The sequence below is a fragment of the Lytechinus variegatus genome, chromosome 14 (genome assembly GCF_018143015.1).
Source record: "Lytechinus variegatus isolate NC3 chromosome 14, Lvar_3.0, whole genome shotgun sequence".
Taxonomy (NCBI): Eukaryota; Metazoa; Echinodermata; class Echinoidea; order Temnopleuroida; family Toxopneustidae; genus Lytechinus; species Lytechinus variegatus.
This window is the reverse complement of record NC_054753.1, coordinates 10,600,401-10,614,368: the sequence shown is the minus strand read 5'-3', so window position 1 is coordinate 10,614,368 and position 13,968 is coordinate 10,600,401. Positions and strand designations below refer to the sequence as shown.

Here is a 13,968-nt window from a genome sequence, read left to right as displayed (position 1 = left end):
GCAACACGCTTGAAAAATAAAATACAAATACTTGGCAAATGTTGGGATGATACTCCGTTGAATTGTTTAATGAGATTTGAAATTAGTCCTCTGGGCGGTCAACGAACGTGCCTCGATCCCCAACAGAAACATATCCCACCCATTGGAGGGCAATCCAGAAATAAACATTCTTGGCCAGTAACTCAGAAAATCTGGACACTGTGCCAAATGAACGGTATTTTTGAAAATTCTTCAGTACATGTAGTAACTTATATAGTATTACTCACCAGTTGTTGATATTGCAGAGCAAAGGACATTTACCCAATGTTTTTTTCCCTAGTTATGGACTTGTAATATATATATAAGGGTGTGTTTAAGCTTCTATTTTGAAGATAGAATAAGCGTTTTCAAAGATAGAGATTCACAATGATGGAGAGGGGGAGAATTAAATATTAACAACTTTGTGTCAGAGAGATATACTTTCCAAAAGTACTGAAAAGGATCTCCTCAGAACACATTTCCCAACCTTACCTTTTTATTTACTACATTTTTCTTTAATTAATCATTTATTTAACTTTATCAATCAATCATTCATTCATTCATTTATTAATTTACTCATTTAACTGCTTACTTGCATGTATTCAGTCCTTCATCAATCTACCTGTTCCTACGCTCATTCAATCATAAATCATAGAGCTATTATCTCTCTGATCATATCCAGAGAAAAATACCTACATGTATGCTAAGTTTACAAATTTATGCTTATTACCATTATAACTATTAATTTTCTTTCATGTCATTTGATTACTCAGTATTGTTGGTATTCACTTTTTTATCTAGATATATTTTTCTCCCTTAACAGGATAGTTTATTTCTATTTGCATGATGGTCAAAGGGGCAATATGGGGTGAAAATAATATGATTTTAAACAGACAAACAAAATTCAGACTAATAGAACACTGAAAATTAATCAAAAGTGAACAAGGAATAACAAAGCTATGACATTTTAAAGATTTGCATTATTCCTGTGAAATAGTTCTAGGTATGTCTTCATGAATATTCAATGAGTACACTGAAGATGCCATATCCCCACTTGTTAATGAAAATTAGGTTTATTCAAATTTTCCTACCAAGAACTAAAAAAAAAGGATTGACAACTGATTAGATATTCATTGCTGCAGCTTAATTCATAATAAGGGAGAAATATCATTCGCACATGTATGAAATAATGAAACAATTATGATTTCATTTTATAACATAAGGAAAGGGAAAGAGGGGATGCAACATCATCAGCCAACCTAATGAATATTCATGACAATATGTATATAACTGCTTTCACAGAATATTGCTAAATTTTAAAATTCAATAACTGAAATATTTATTATCACATTTTGATGAAACTTTCAGCATTTTGCTCTGTGAATTTTTCAATTATTTTCAGCCCAGAGTATCCCTTTAAGCACAATCCAATCCAGACATTATACTAATGAACTCTCCTGTAACTCTTCCAGGAAATTAAGTTTAAAAAAGTTGATTTTGTGAGAGGTAACTGGTGGAGTTTGATGTCTTCATACTCAGGGGAGGCTTCCTCACCTACCCAATAATGAAAAATACCAAATACTTTGTCAGTGTGAAAGCACAATACTTGTAATATCTATATAAACTCAATCATTGATCATTAAAGTCAGAAAGGTCTAATTGTGGTTTACTGTGCAAACCCTTCACTCAAAGTACATGTAAGTGGACTGCATTTGCAGCCTATAAGGTCTCCTCTACCAATGACTTGTGTACAAAAAGCCTTCTTGCTAGTCTCGTGTGAGGACCCCTTATTGATCATAGTTTTAATCAGGGTCTGTGCCAGCAGACTAGTCAAATTAGGCCTTATCGTTGAGAAAGGCTGCAGTGATTACCAACAAAATTAGGTAATTTTTTTATTTTCTGGTGCATTGAGATCCATAAATGCATTTCTAAATATTTGTAATATCCCAGAAAAATATAGGAGTATCTTTGAATTTCCATTTATTCCAGTTATTTCTTCATGGTTGCAGCAGCATTTGCTAAAAAATTGATCAGCTAGGCAAGAAAAATGTGCATCATGTGCTTAAAGATCAAGTCCATCTTTGCATACCGACCGAGATGTGCATATATATCTGTTTTGTGAAATGAAGCGAAACTTTAAAATGTCATAACTTTCTTATTTTACATCCGATTTTGATGAAATTTTCAGTGTTATGCCAGTTGAATTTTTATCTTTTTATTCGAATCAAGTTTTTGTTAGGGTGGACTTATCCTTTAAGGAATGCAAGAATCTGGTTGTAGGCTTCGAACCCTCAAGAAATTTCTCTGATTCAGGCAAGTGAGAATTCATGAATATTTCAGGGGGCTGAAATTTTTTTTTTTTTTGGGGGGGGGAGTATTTTGGGGGTATTTTCCCCATCAGGTAGATGTTAATATGCCGAGGGTGATGACAGTTCTTTGGCTCTTATCTCAGCCAGAAGGAGAGGTGGGTAATGACTTGCTTTACGACTCCTGCCATTGACACTCTGCTGATTAAATTGATTCAGCAAGAGTTGTGAAGTGCTTCCCCTGCATGTAGACAGGGAAGTTAGGGAAACTCATTATCTTGATAGCTTGTGATGATTTTTATTTTACAGATCATGAACACAAAATGATTTTGATAATTTTCTAATGTACATTCTTCATTATCAACAACTGATCATCCTGTCTTTGAAAGTCAAATAGACTTGCATTTATTCCAACAAGGCAACAACTCAACAGGCTTGTTGAAAATATCATTACATGAAGAGCCAACAATTTATTTTTATGGAGCACGATTAATACATCATGATATGCAATAGGTAAATTAGATGCCATATCCAAACGCCATTAAATGAAATGTAAGATGAAACTCCCTATATCTCATATAGGGTATGTTAAACTGCAACAACAATGATTTTCTGGATACAGCTTCCCATAATGCATAGAACATCAACTAAATCAATCTTATACAGAGTTCTGCATCGCCAGATGACAACACACCAACAGCTCTATCCACGCTCTCCTGACGATTATAAACTTTGATTCTCGTTAAATTTCAAGTCAATCCTATTTCGCTTGACATCATTCGAGGAAACTAATCTGGTTCCTCCGCTCCTAGAAATATCCCCTCAAAACCGCATCACATGACCCCTTCACCCCATTACCCCATCCTCCCCCTGTCCTCATATCCCATGATTCCACTTCCTACGACTCTCGGTAGTTAAGATAAAGATCTCACTGTCTAGTTCAAGAAGACGCTCCAGACCATCAAATCAAGATTTGTTTTTTCCTTAATGAAATTTTGTTAAATATCAAATTTTTTTCTGCAGAAAGTTTGCTCACACATCATCACCACTCTAATACCCTTTTTACACAGGATTTTCTTAACCCCGGACTATCGCTAACCCCGTACTATCCTTAACCCCGTACTATTTTTTTTCCTTTTCACACATGCCAAATTGTTATTGCTAACCCCGGATAAGGAATGCTTGCTTTTTACACACGAAACTCGCTAACCCCGGACTAGTGGTTTTTGTCGATCATTCGTAGTACAAGTACTTCACTCGTACACTTTTTACACATGCTAAAATTTCCTTAACCCCGTACTATAGGTGGGGCTAAATTGCTATTTAGCCCCACCTATAGTACGGGGTTAAGCTTAGCCCACTTTCGTTTTACACTAGCGATCTTAACCCCGTACTATCGCTCTTAGCACCGCAATTGCTGGGATAACCCTGCTTTTTTGCAGGGCCAAATAATCCCGTACTATAATTGGGGTTAGCCCACTTTGCAAAAATGCTGTGTAAAAAGAAAGTGGGCTAAGCTTAACCCCGTACTATAGGTGGGGCTAAATGGCAATTTAGCCCCACCTATAGTACGGGGTTAAGGAAATTTTAGCCTAGGTGTAAAAAGGGTATGAGAAAGTGTCTCAAGACGTCAGACTCCATTACATTTGCTCAGACGACAATTGCTGCAATGGAAAATCTGCACATAAAATCTAACCTCCAAGACTAAATAAACCCTTATCCTTATCTTTTTATTATTCTGAACCAAAAACTCTATTACAATCCCCTATTACCCTATGCCCTTTGAGATATTACGACTGGAGCAAATGATGTAGGAGTAAATGTTGTGTCACTGATAATCAATGAAAGCTGTTTCAGGCCTGGAAATAGGATTTTTTTGGGGGGGCAAGGCAACATTTTTGAGGGGCACTTTTTCACTGAGGCCAGGCAGCAGAGGGCACCAAGGCCATACAGAGGGGCACCAAGGCCACTTTTTAAGGGGCATGTAATAAATTATTTGTAGGTGTTACAGTTTCGCGACGTGGAGGGGGGGGGCTTTCCATAGTCGATGTTATACATCAAATTCATTACCAAACCACATTATTTACTTAAGAAAAAATGAACTTTACGCACGACTGGTGATACCTTCTTGAGCTACATGTAATTAAATGTGAATCTGATTAGCACCCAAGAAAGTATCACCGGTCGTTCGTAAGTTGTTCGTAACTGACGAACAGCTTTATGAAACACTCCCATTCAAAGTACTGTACTTACGCATCGCGCGCGCGCTCGCCAGGACAGTACAGCGACATTTGTGTAGTACACATACAGAGCTCGCGCTCGTCCATATGCTGCAGCTTACAGAAAGCGCGCTAGCGGCCGGCCGGCCAGCTGTGTATAACTAGCTCATCGTTCGGCGCAGCTTCGGACTAGACTGCATACATGCACTGGACGTCGCTGGTAAAGCTAAGGTATTGAATACTTTTTGAGATCGGAGAAAAGTTTTCCTCGCTCAGAAAAAAAGGTGCAGACTTTCAAAAGGGGTACATTATATATCAGAAAAAGGGCACATTTATGAGAAAAAAGGGCACCACGGCCATATAAAAAAGGGCACATTTTTAGTGGCCGTAACTTTTAGCAAAAAGAAGAAGGGCATGACGGCCAGTAATGGGGGCATCGACGGCCATGGCCGTCGATGGCCGTCGATTATTTCGAGGCCTGCTGTTTCAAAAATAAACATTTTTGGGGGTGAAAATATTAGAACGAGACTGCAGAATATCCATAATCTAACAAATTTCATTCTTTAACTGTCTATTTCAAATCTTCATGTAATTGCACCATCATGTAACATAGCAGGAATCAAATTCAATCACATGAATTTTCATACCAACAAAAACCTGCCCTCCCCCCCATAAATGAAATTGAAATCCACTTTTTATCCATTTCATTTTTCTCTCTTTATCAAAATGAATGTTAACAGTTTGATATGGTTAACTAGAACAGGAAATTAATGAAATCAAATCAGTGAATGAACATTCTGACCGAAAATATTTGTAGCATAGAATCAAGTTAGCCAGTAGGAAAGAAGCATTTGTGTAGTGCGCTAAAACTTTTCAGGAGGCACAATATGGCATATGAGGTAAAAATTTCCAAAAAAAACAAAACATGAAAAGTGAACATCTCAACCTTTTGAAAATTAATCTAACTTTGTGATAGACTGATATAATTGTCACAGAAATATTATATTTCACCCCCTGTCTTCAACTCTCATCCTTTACCCCTGATTTCACTTTTTTCTTTACTGTGAAACTTTTTTTTTTTTGGGGGGGGGGGGCAACCAGTACATGCCCCAAGACCCCCTCCATCTATACACCAGTGAAAAGAGGATAAGATGTTAAAAATTCCTGTCCTGAATTAGATTTCTAACCCAGAGTCAAGCAATATGTTTCCCTTCATCAAACACCATCTATTTAAACTGATTACCCACTGATAAATTCAAGACTGTTCTGGACAGGAGCGTGGTAATTCCCTTGAGGAACTCCAAAATTGAATTTATATTTTTCTTCGAATTCGAAGATGCATCCATACTGGTGCATATGAACGAATGAGAATTGTAAATGAAAAATATGGTATGAGACAATTTGCAACCAGTTGCAAGTCAAATTTAGGTCACAAAATCAGTCACAAGTCTGGCAATTAATTGCAAATCCACATTTTACTGCTGGTCTGATTCTTGCAATTTGAAAAATAAATTTGGTACAGTTACAAGTGATATATGAATTGTAGATTACCAGTAAAATGGATCGCAAATATTTTATTGCTACACCCCCTAAGACTTCATATTCATAAGTATCTTTTTCATATTTTTCTAGATCATGTCAACATTAGAAGTAATAAGTTCCTTTGAAACTTATTCCTGTATCCATCAGAAAAAAAATCATTTTTTTTATCTGGCTGTTATGGAATCATTTTACTAGGCATTCCCATCAGGCACCTTAAAAATCAGATCGTTGTCTTGCACTCACGAGTCAAGCAAATGTCTTTGTGTTGTGCAAATTATTTGCAAAGATAGGTTTTGTTTTCACATAAGAATCTGACATATTCAAACCATCCTCTTCATGTTATTTTTTTTCCTTTTAAATACCAACCTCAAATTACTGTACCTTTATATTGAGTAAGTAGCACAAAAGTGAAAGAATATTCAAACATGTTCGTCTATACTCGTAGCATTATTAACCATAATCATAGATGCATGTAATTGTTTTAATACTTTGTTTGCATGATTAGCCATTTATGAAATTATTTTCAAGGAGCCTACTGAAGTTAGCGGCTGGTTTTCATCTTCAGAGTGGTGACATATCACTTCTTAATCCCAATGACAGCTGAGTCACGCCTGAAAAGTTTTAGAAACTGGGTTAAGTGGCTCCAGCTAGTCAGATCCAATGAGAACATTAAGCGTTTGATGATAATCATAACCATCGTTATTCAGGTCATAATTGTTTATTAAAAAATGCTTCCTTGCTATACTCTTTCATCTGATTTATGAATATTCATATTTCATACTGATATGTGTCTTGTATTGCAATGTTTACCTCTCTATACCATAACTACTGTATTTATTTTTTAGAGTTCTGTATGAAACCTTATACATTGCTTTTCATGTCAATATGTTTATAAATATCAAGGGCATAACTGGTGAATGTGCTCCTCCAACAACAGAACAAAATAAATGGATAGGAATCTTTTCCCTTCAAAATCAAATAACAAATAAATAAATGAAAATAATCAAATAATAATGATCATTTGAATTTGTTTGATATATAATGAGTTGTTAAACTTTCAATCATGGCTGACTGTATTATTAATCAATCAATTTTATTTTTCAAGATGGCAGTCTCACCTATTTCTTGTATGACTACTTGAATACCTTTGTTTATTCTAGAAAGAAAGGAAAGAAAATGAACAAGCTGCTCCAACAGCTTTTATTCTTTGATTATTGTTAATATTCATATCTTTTCATTTTAACTGTGTATACATGAAAATGATTGCAACTTATCATGTTTTGAACAGATGTACATGAAAAACAAAAGCCAAAAACAAAACTTAGTCATAAAAAATATCATTTAACATTGAACAGCTTAAGTAGCAAGCATGATATTTAATACCATTGTGTCTCACAAGGCCGTTAATGCTGTTATTGATGATTAATGATGATTGAAATGATTGTTAAATGTATTTCCGCATCCACATCCATATATCACATATTATTATCATTTTAGATTTGAATTGTCAGTTTGAAGAGATACATGTCATACATTTTGATGTAAAGGTATTGAATTTGAAAAAAAAAATAAGGGTACTATCACAAAGATAAAAGAATATGTTTCACTTTCATTCACACTCAAAATATGTAAACAGAAAAATAGCATGCTTTTTCTGTATCACAAGGAGGATTTCCAGGAACAAAAAACTATTTCCGTTAATGCAAAAGTCAAAAGAACAAATCTAAAGAGCAATTGCAGAAGTTGAATTCATAAAATGCTCTCTTTGACTTCCTCTTCAGTCAAATAAAGCAGTTAAACTGAAATACAAATATTTAATTTCACAGAAATTATTCTTTGGTCAGCTCAAACTTTACAGAGACTCTATAAATGACCAGGTCAAGTTTCAGTAAACCATTAAAGATGATTAAAACATTTTGTGAGTAGTAAAGACAAAGACTAAATTCAGATGATGTGAATGTGTCGTTCCTAACCAAGATGAATAATAAACAAATTATGAAAGGTAAAAGCAGGCTGCATGGGGCTACTATGTTATAAATCCCCTAATTAACATGGACTAACATGTAACCCAAGGCTACTGTGGAAAAAGCAAGGGTGCTTCAGCGGTCCCCTTTTTTCCCAACAAACATGCGCAAAAATGTATAAAAAACAAAAATCCTATTGTGGTTTTTCGCAAGGTTAGCCCCCTCCTCACCTTCTGTTTTGCCCCCAACTTTGAAAACTGTTCCACGAGCCCTGTATGTAATAAAGAAGACATACTTTTTAAAAAGGGAACTACATCTTTTGTTTTGCAGATTGACGACAAAGCGAGCAAGCACTGGTAGTGAGCCATGGGGGGGGGGAGGTTCATGGAAGATAGCATTATACAGCAAAGTTCATTTAACACATAACATGAACTTTGAGTGCAACAGACCCAGTGCACTTCACCTTAACCATTGCGTGACTTGAAATGATCTCTTCGCTTCAATCAACCCCATCCAAAACATGGCACCGACATTGAATATTCAGGTTATCTCCTCTCTATTAGGCCATTGCGTAAGACACCGTTGGTCAATAAGGCAATATTTAGAGACAAAATTAGGAAAGATATAAGGTCAAAGTAAACCCGAGAGAGCCGATGCCTGATTTCTCTGGAGGAAGAGTCGTATTAGATGGTTTCCGAGCCTCAGTCAAAACGAAGGCCACTTTGTTTGTGTTCCGCTGTGAGGCGTGCGATGAAGATGGACGCAGTTCTATATAAAAATATCTGATCGGAGGTGGCGCTTCCCCCGACATCTGGGAAAAACAGGCAGTAGCTGTCATGGTGTGAGTGCTAATAGGAAACGTATGATAGAGGATTTCATCTCTTCTGCTTGTGTACAAGTACTGCAACATCAGGGGTGTAATAAACAAGGCAAAATGCTGTTTGGTTTAATCTCACTTTGTCTAGAATATATATTCTAATTTTGTTTACATTTCATTCATCATATATAAATATATTATATAAATAGTGTACAATCTATTGTACAATATACTGGATTATATGTACGACAAATATAAAATTATCCCGAGTGCAGGTTTATTTCTCCGAGGCCGAAGGCCGAGGTGAAATAGGCTTGCACGAGGGATAATTTTATATTTGGAGTTCATATAGTCCAGTAATGTTGTATGATAGAACGTTCACTATTTATTATAGTAAATAGATCCCTCAATCTAAGCCCCCCATCATGGATTTTGCCATCCAAAAATCGAAAGTTATATTGTACATATGTACAATATAACTTTTTGAAGGGAGGTCACGTGGTACAAATCCAGCCAATCACAGCTCGTATTTTACTACCACTATTTACTATAAATATATATATATATATATATATAGATGTATATATGTATTAATACATTCCCATTTTCTCTAGATTCGAAATGAAAACATTGAAATGCCATATCTATGTTATTTTAGCCAAATTCTGATAACACTTTCATTGTATGGTTTGTTTAATTCAACTCTATTCATTAAAATGGCATTTTCAGCCCAGAGTAACCCATTTAACATAATAAAAATATATAAAAGAACTGTAGAGAAGAGTGCTGTAAAAAAAGAAAATAGAGATTTTTTTTAAAGTCCTTATATTATTTAAGGATTATTAGTCATGCTTTATAGGTAAAGCAATAGTACTAGACTACTAGGAGAGGAAAGACTTTTCAAGTATAAAATTAGCAACATAAAGGAGGAAATGGATATCCAGTACATGGATATTTTACATGGTTGTATTGATAAAGATTGCACTCAAATGTATCTTAAAGGCAATAATTACTACCAATCCTCATATATCAAATCGCGATTAACAAATCTTTCATGGGAGCATTCTCTCACAGTTTTTCAGTCATTTTAAGAATCAGTGAGTGTTATCATGGAAGTAAAGTTACCTTAATAATGGAGTGTACTATAATACCCCTTTCATAAACCCATCCTCCAATTAGCCGCCTAAGAGTAATGCGGATAGTTCAATAAAATTTGCGTTCACAAACTCCGAAAATAATCTGTATTATTTCTACGAGCGCCCGTCCTGAAAAAGGCGGATAATCGTCATGGCAACCGCACACACCCCCTCCGATGCGATTGTATTGGAAAAAAGTGACCTTGTGACCGCACCATGGCAATTATCCGCATAACTTTGGAAATGTGTTCATAAAGTCAAAATCTGGTCCTGATGCTGCTATTATGCGGATAATTGCAGCATCAAAATAATGCGGATAACTCTGGTCCTTAATTCTCTGATTTTACGACCAAATTATGCTGCTATTAGCCGCATAACTGGGTTTATGAAAGGGGTGTAAGATACATGTACAAAATGAAAGAATTGAGGCACGTTTGCAGTATGATCGTGATTGAGATCTCCGTTATATGCCTACTACTACTACTGATAATAGGCATTTATATGGCGCCATCTATCTAGAAATATTCTATTCCGAGGCACAAAAGAAAAAGAAAGAATGACAGAGTTTGGATGAGATTAAAAGTGCCAAGAAGTACTACTGTTAGAAAAGATGAGACTTCACTTTAGATTTTAGAGTCTCAAGTGATGATATTTCTTGAATTCAATGGCAAATTATTCCAAAGTGGAGGTGCTGCAGAGAAAGCTCACTCACCAAAGGCTACTCATGTTTTGGGATTATTAAGAAGATGCTGGTGTGATGATCTCAGGCTACGAGCTGGAGTGTAAGGCATGACAAGGCCTTGTAAATATACTAGTGGTCAATCTAGTTTTAGCGTCTGGAGTTCTGCACAATTGCATTTCAAAATACTTCATATTTCATTTTACAGCATTTTATGTTTGAATTTTTTTCTCACAACTGATAAAAACTTGAACAAATGCAACCATAGTTTGAGGCAAACTAAACGTTGTTTGAAAGACCATGCTTTTAGGATAAGTAAAGTGTTGATGCAATACTATCTACAGCCCACAGGCGCTTAGTGACTTTTGATAAAAATGGTATAATATAAGAAAACAGAGTTATCATTATAATTTCTTGGCATATTTTCATCTCATGCAGATATGGATGTCCTGGGCCAAGACAAAACAATTTTAATGTGAAACTTCATTAATGGATGAGAAGACATGTACCGCAACATATGTTATGTAGTGTGAGTGTTCGGCCAATAACAAGAAATATAGAGGATCAACTTGGCCAAGAACAATACAGTGTACACGCATCCATTATAAGTCAATGACACAGATCTCTAAAAAAGCCCAGAAACATTATAAATAATTAAGGAAATCTGGAGCATTTACTTACATGTACAGTAAACAAAAGATATTGAACAATTACTCACTCTTTATTAAGCCAAAACCATGCCGAAGTCTATTAGAGCCACATATTGTGTGGTATTTAGACGAGTGAGGTGGATGTGAACTTGCGATCTATTTAGATAGAAAAACAATGGATGACTAACGGATCGCAAGAATTTTAAACTTGTGAGGCGAGAATTAATTGCACTTTGAAATTTTGTCCTAGTAAGGTACACAGGTCAGTAGCTTCACTGGGTACATTCACACCATCAAAATATTCAAATGTTTTGTTCAGTTGTTTGAAATACACAATTCTTATATAGCGCATATTAAAAGTCTCTATGATGTGCTTCAAAGGGACCTCGTGGTTATTACCCTGACTTAAGCCTGGCGGCCTGTTTACAGTGCAAGGAATTAATTACTCCCAGGTACAACACTTACCTCACCTGGGTTGAGTGCAGCACAATGTGGATCAATTCTTGCTGAAAAAAATTATGCCATAGCTGGGATTTGAACCCATGACCCTCTGCTTCAAAGTTGGGGGGGGGACTAATCCACTGGGCCACAACACTAAAATTGAGCTGTATTGAGTCAATTAATTCACCACACAAAACTACTTCAATTGTTCCTTCAACACTTTCAATGTAAATACATCTGTGTGATAGTGAAACCTTCACTAGTCAGTGTGAGAGGACCACATCTGTATGGGGGCCCTGAAGGGACATCGCGTATAGACCAATTCGCGAATATTCACGACGAAATTCACGACGTCGCCAATTTGAATATTGACAACGAAATTCACGACATCGTGAATTTCGTCGCCAATTATTCACGACGAAATTCACGATGACATTAGACAAACTAGTTATAAGACGAAATGGTCATAGACGAACTGGTGATAAGACAAAGTGATGACTGGACCAAATGGTTATTGGACCATGGCTGTTAGGCGAAAAAATTAATGGACAGAATTGCATTATACTAAATGAATGTAGACCCTGTTGTGAGTGGAGGAATTAGCAGCAGGCGAATTGGTTTCAACCCGCATACCGCCCAGGCAAGCAAAACAAATTCACAACATTCACAACGAAATTGGGGACGCAATTCACGACATCATGAATTTCGACGTGAATAATTCGCGACGAAATTCACGATGTCGCGAATTTCATCTTCAATATTCAAATTGGCAATGAAATTGGCGACGTCGCCAATTTCGTCGTGAATACTCGTGATTTGGTCTATTTGCGATGTCCCTTCAGGGCCACCATACATCTGCACTTTACATCGGTGTTAAGTTCCTGGTTTTAGTTCAACACACTGACACTATTCAGTTATTTATTCAAATATCATGATGTATTTTTAACATCTCCTTGGTGATGTGTTTTAACACTGTAGTTTTTATGGCAGGGTCCGCGGAACCGGGGGGGGGGGCTTCAGCCCCCCCACTTTTTTCCAAAACCGTGTACAAAAACGCAAAAATGACCATACGATTGTGATTTTTAGCATGGTCAGCCCCCCCACTTTTGGTTCAGCCCCCCCACTTTGAAAACCGTTCCGCGGCCCCTGTATGGTGTACATGTAAGTGGCTTTCCAAGTTAACTTGGCAAGTTTGATACTTCCTTATGCAAAATGCTTGAAATTGTATTTACATGTTTACAAATTTGTATAGAATAAATTCCCTCCCCCCTCGGTCTATCCTTGATTGAACGTGAGCCTACATATTTTATGGAAATACCTAATGATGGAATAGCTGGAGAATATAAAATGGATGTATGAGGTAAAAAAAAAGATCATGGCAACTGGCAAGAGCATGAACACATTCCCTTGGTTAATGGATTATTAATCAACAAACAAGTGTGTCATTTATACATGAATCACTGAATGTACTCCATACAAACAGTAGAATTCAGAGAAAATAAAAAACAGATAATTTCTTCCTCTGATCTACTTTCATTGGGTTCGACAATCAATCGCCTCCTCTCCATCACTTAATCCAGCCCCTAGAGATCGGCTGACATTTTCAAGAAATCTCATCTGATAGTTTGATGGTCATGAAAGCTTTTGAAAGGACACTACAAAAGTACATTGGAACATCAAAACATAAGGATGGAATATTGAGGGGTATGGGGGGGGGGGCACACAAACGAAATGGCCAATATGAGGGCCACTTTTAGAAAAGAACAAAAAAACTAAAACATTTTACAGAAAAAAAATCTTTTGAAAGGAAACTCTACAATAGGACAGTGAAACATTAATCAAAACAAACAGTGCAGCATATATTCCGGGGGGGGGGGGGGCACTATCCATTGAAGGGCTCCTCTGAGGGCCACTTTGAGGGAGGCAATGTAAAAATAGAAATTAAACAAATTGAAAAATATTTTTAAAATACTTTAATTTAGTGACCAACCAAAGAAATCACCAGGACCAGAAGCAGGAAGGGGTGGCCATTTCGATTCTTGCCCACATCAAAAATTTTCCTTGACATGCCCCAGAGAATACATGGGCCTAACATGAATAATTTGATTCTCATTTATAAGACACTAAGACTTAACAATCCATTTCTGAAGACGGAAAACCATTGGATTCCAAGCCGAATTCGAGAAAAAGAGGATT

The 13,968-nt window shown here is 36.3% G+C and overlaps 1 protein-coding gene across 1 annotated transcript in view; it reads right to left on the bottom strand.

The window, feature by feature from the left end:
- Positions 1-13,968, bottom strand: part of LOC121427666 — a 107,686-nt gene that overhangs the window by 56,623 nt on the left and 37,095 nt on the right. The window contains exon 3 of the mRNA XM_041624180.1: positions 11,400-11,487. The gene's annotated coding sequence lies outside the window, so the exon portion shown is untranslated. The remainder of the gene's footprint in view (positions 1-11,399; positions 11,488-13,968) is intronic.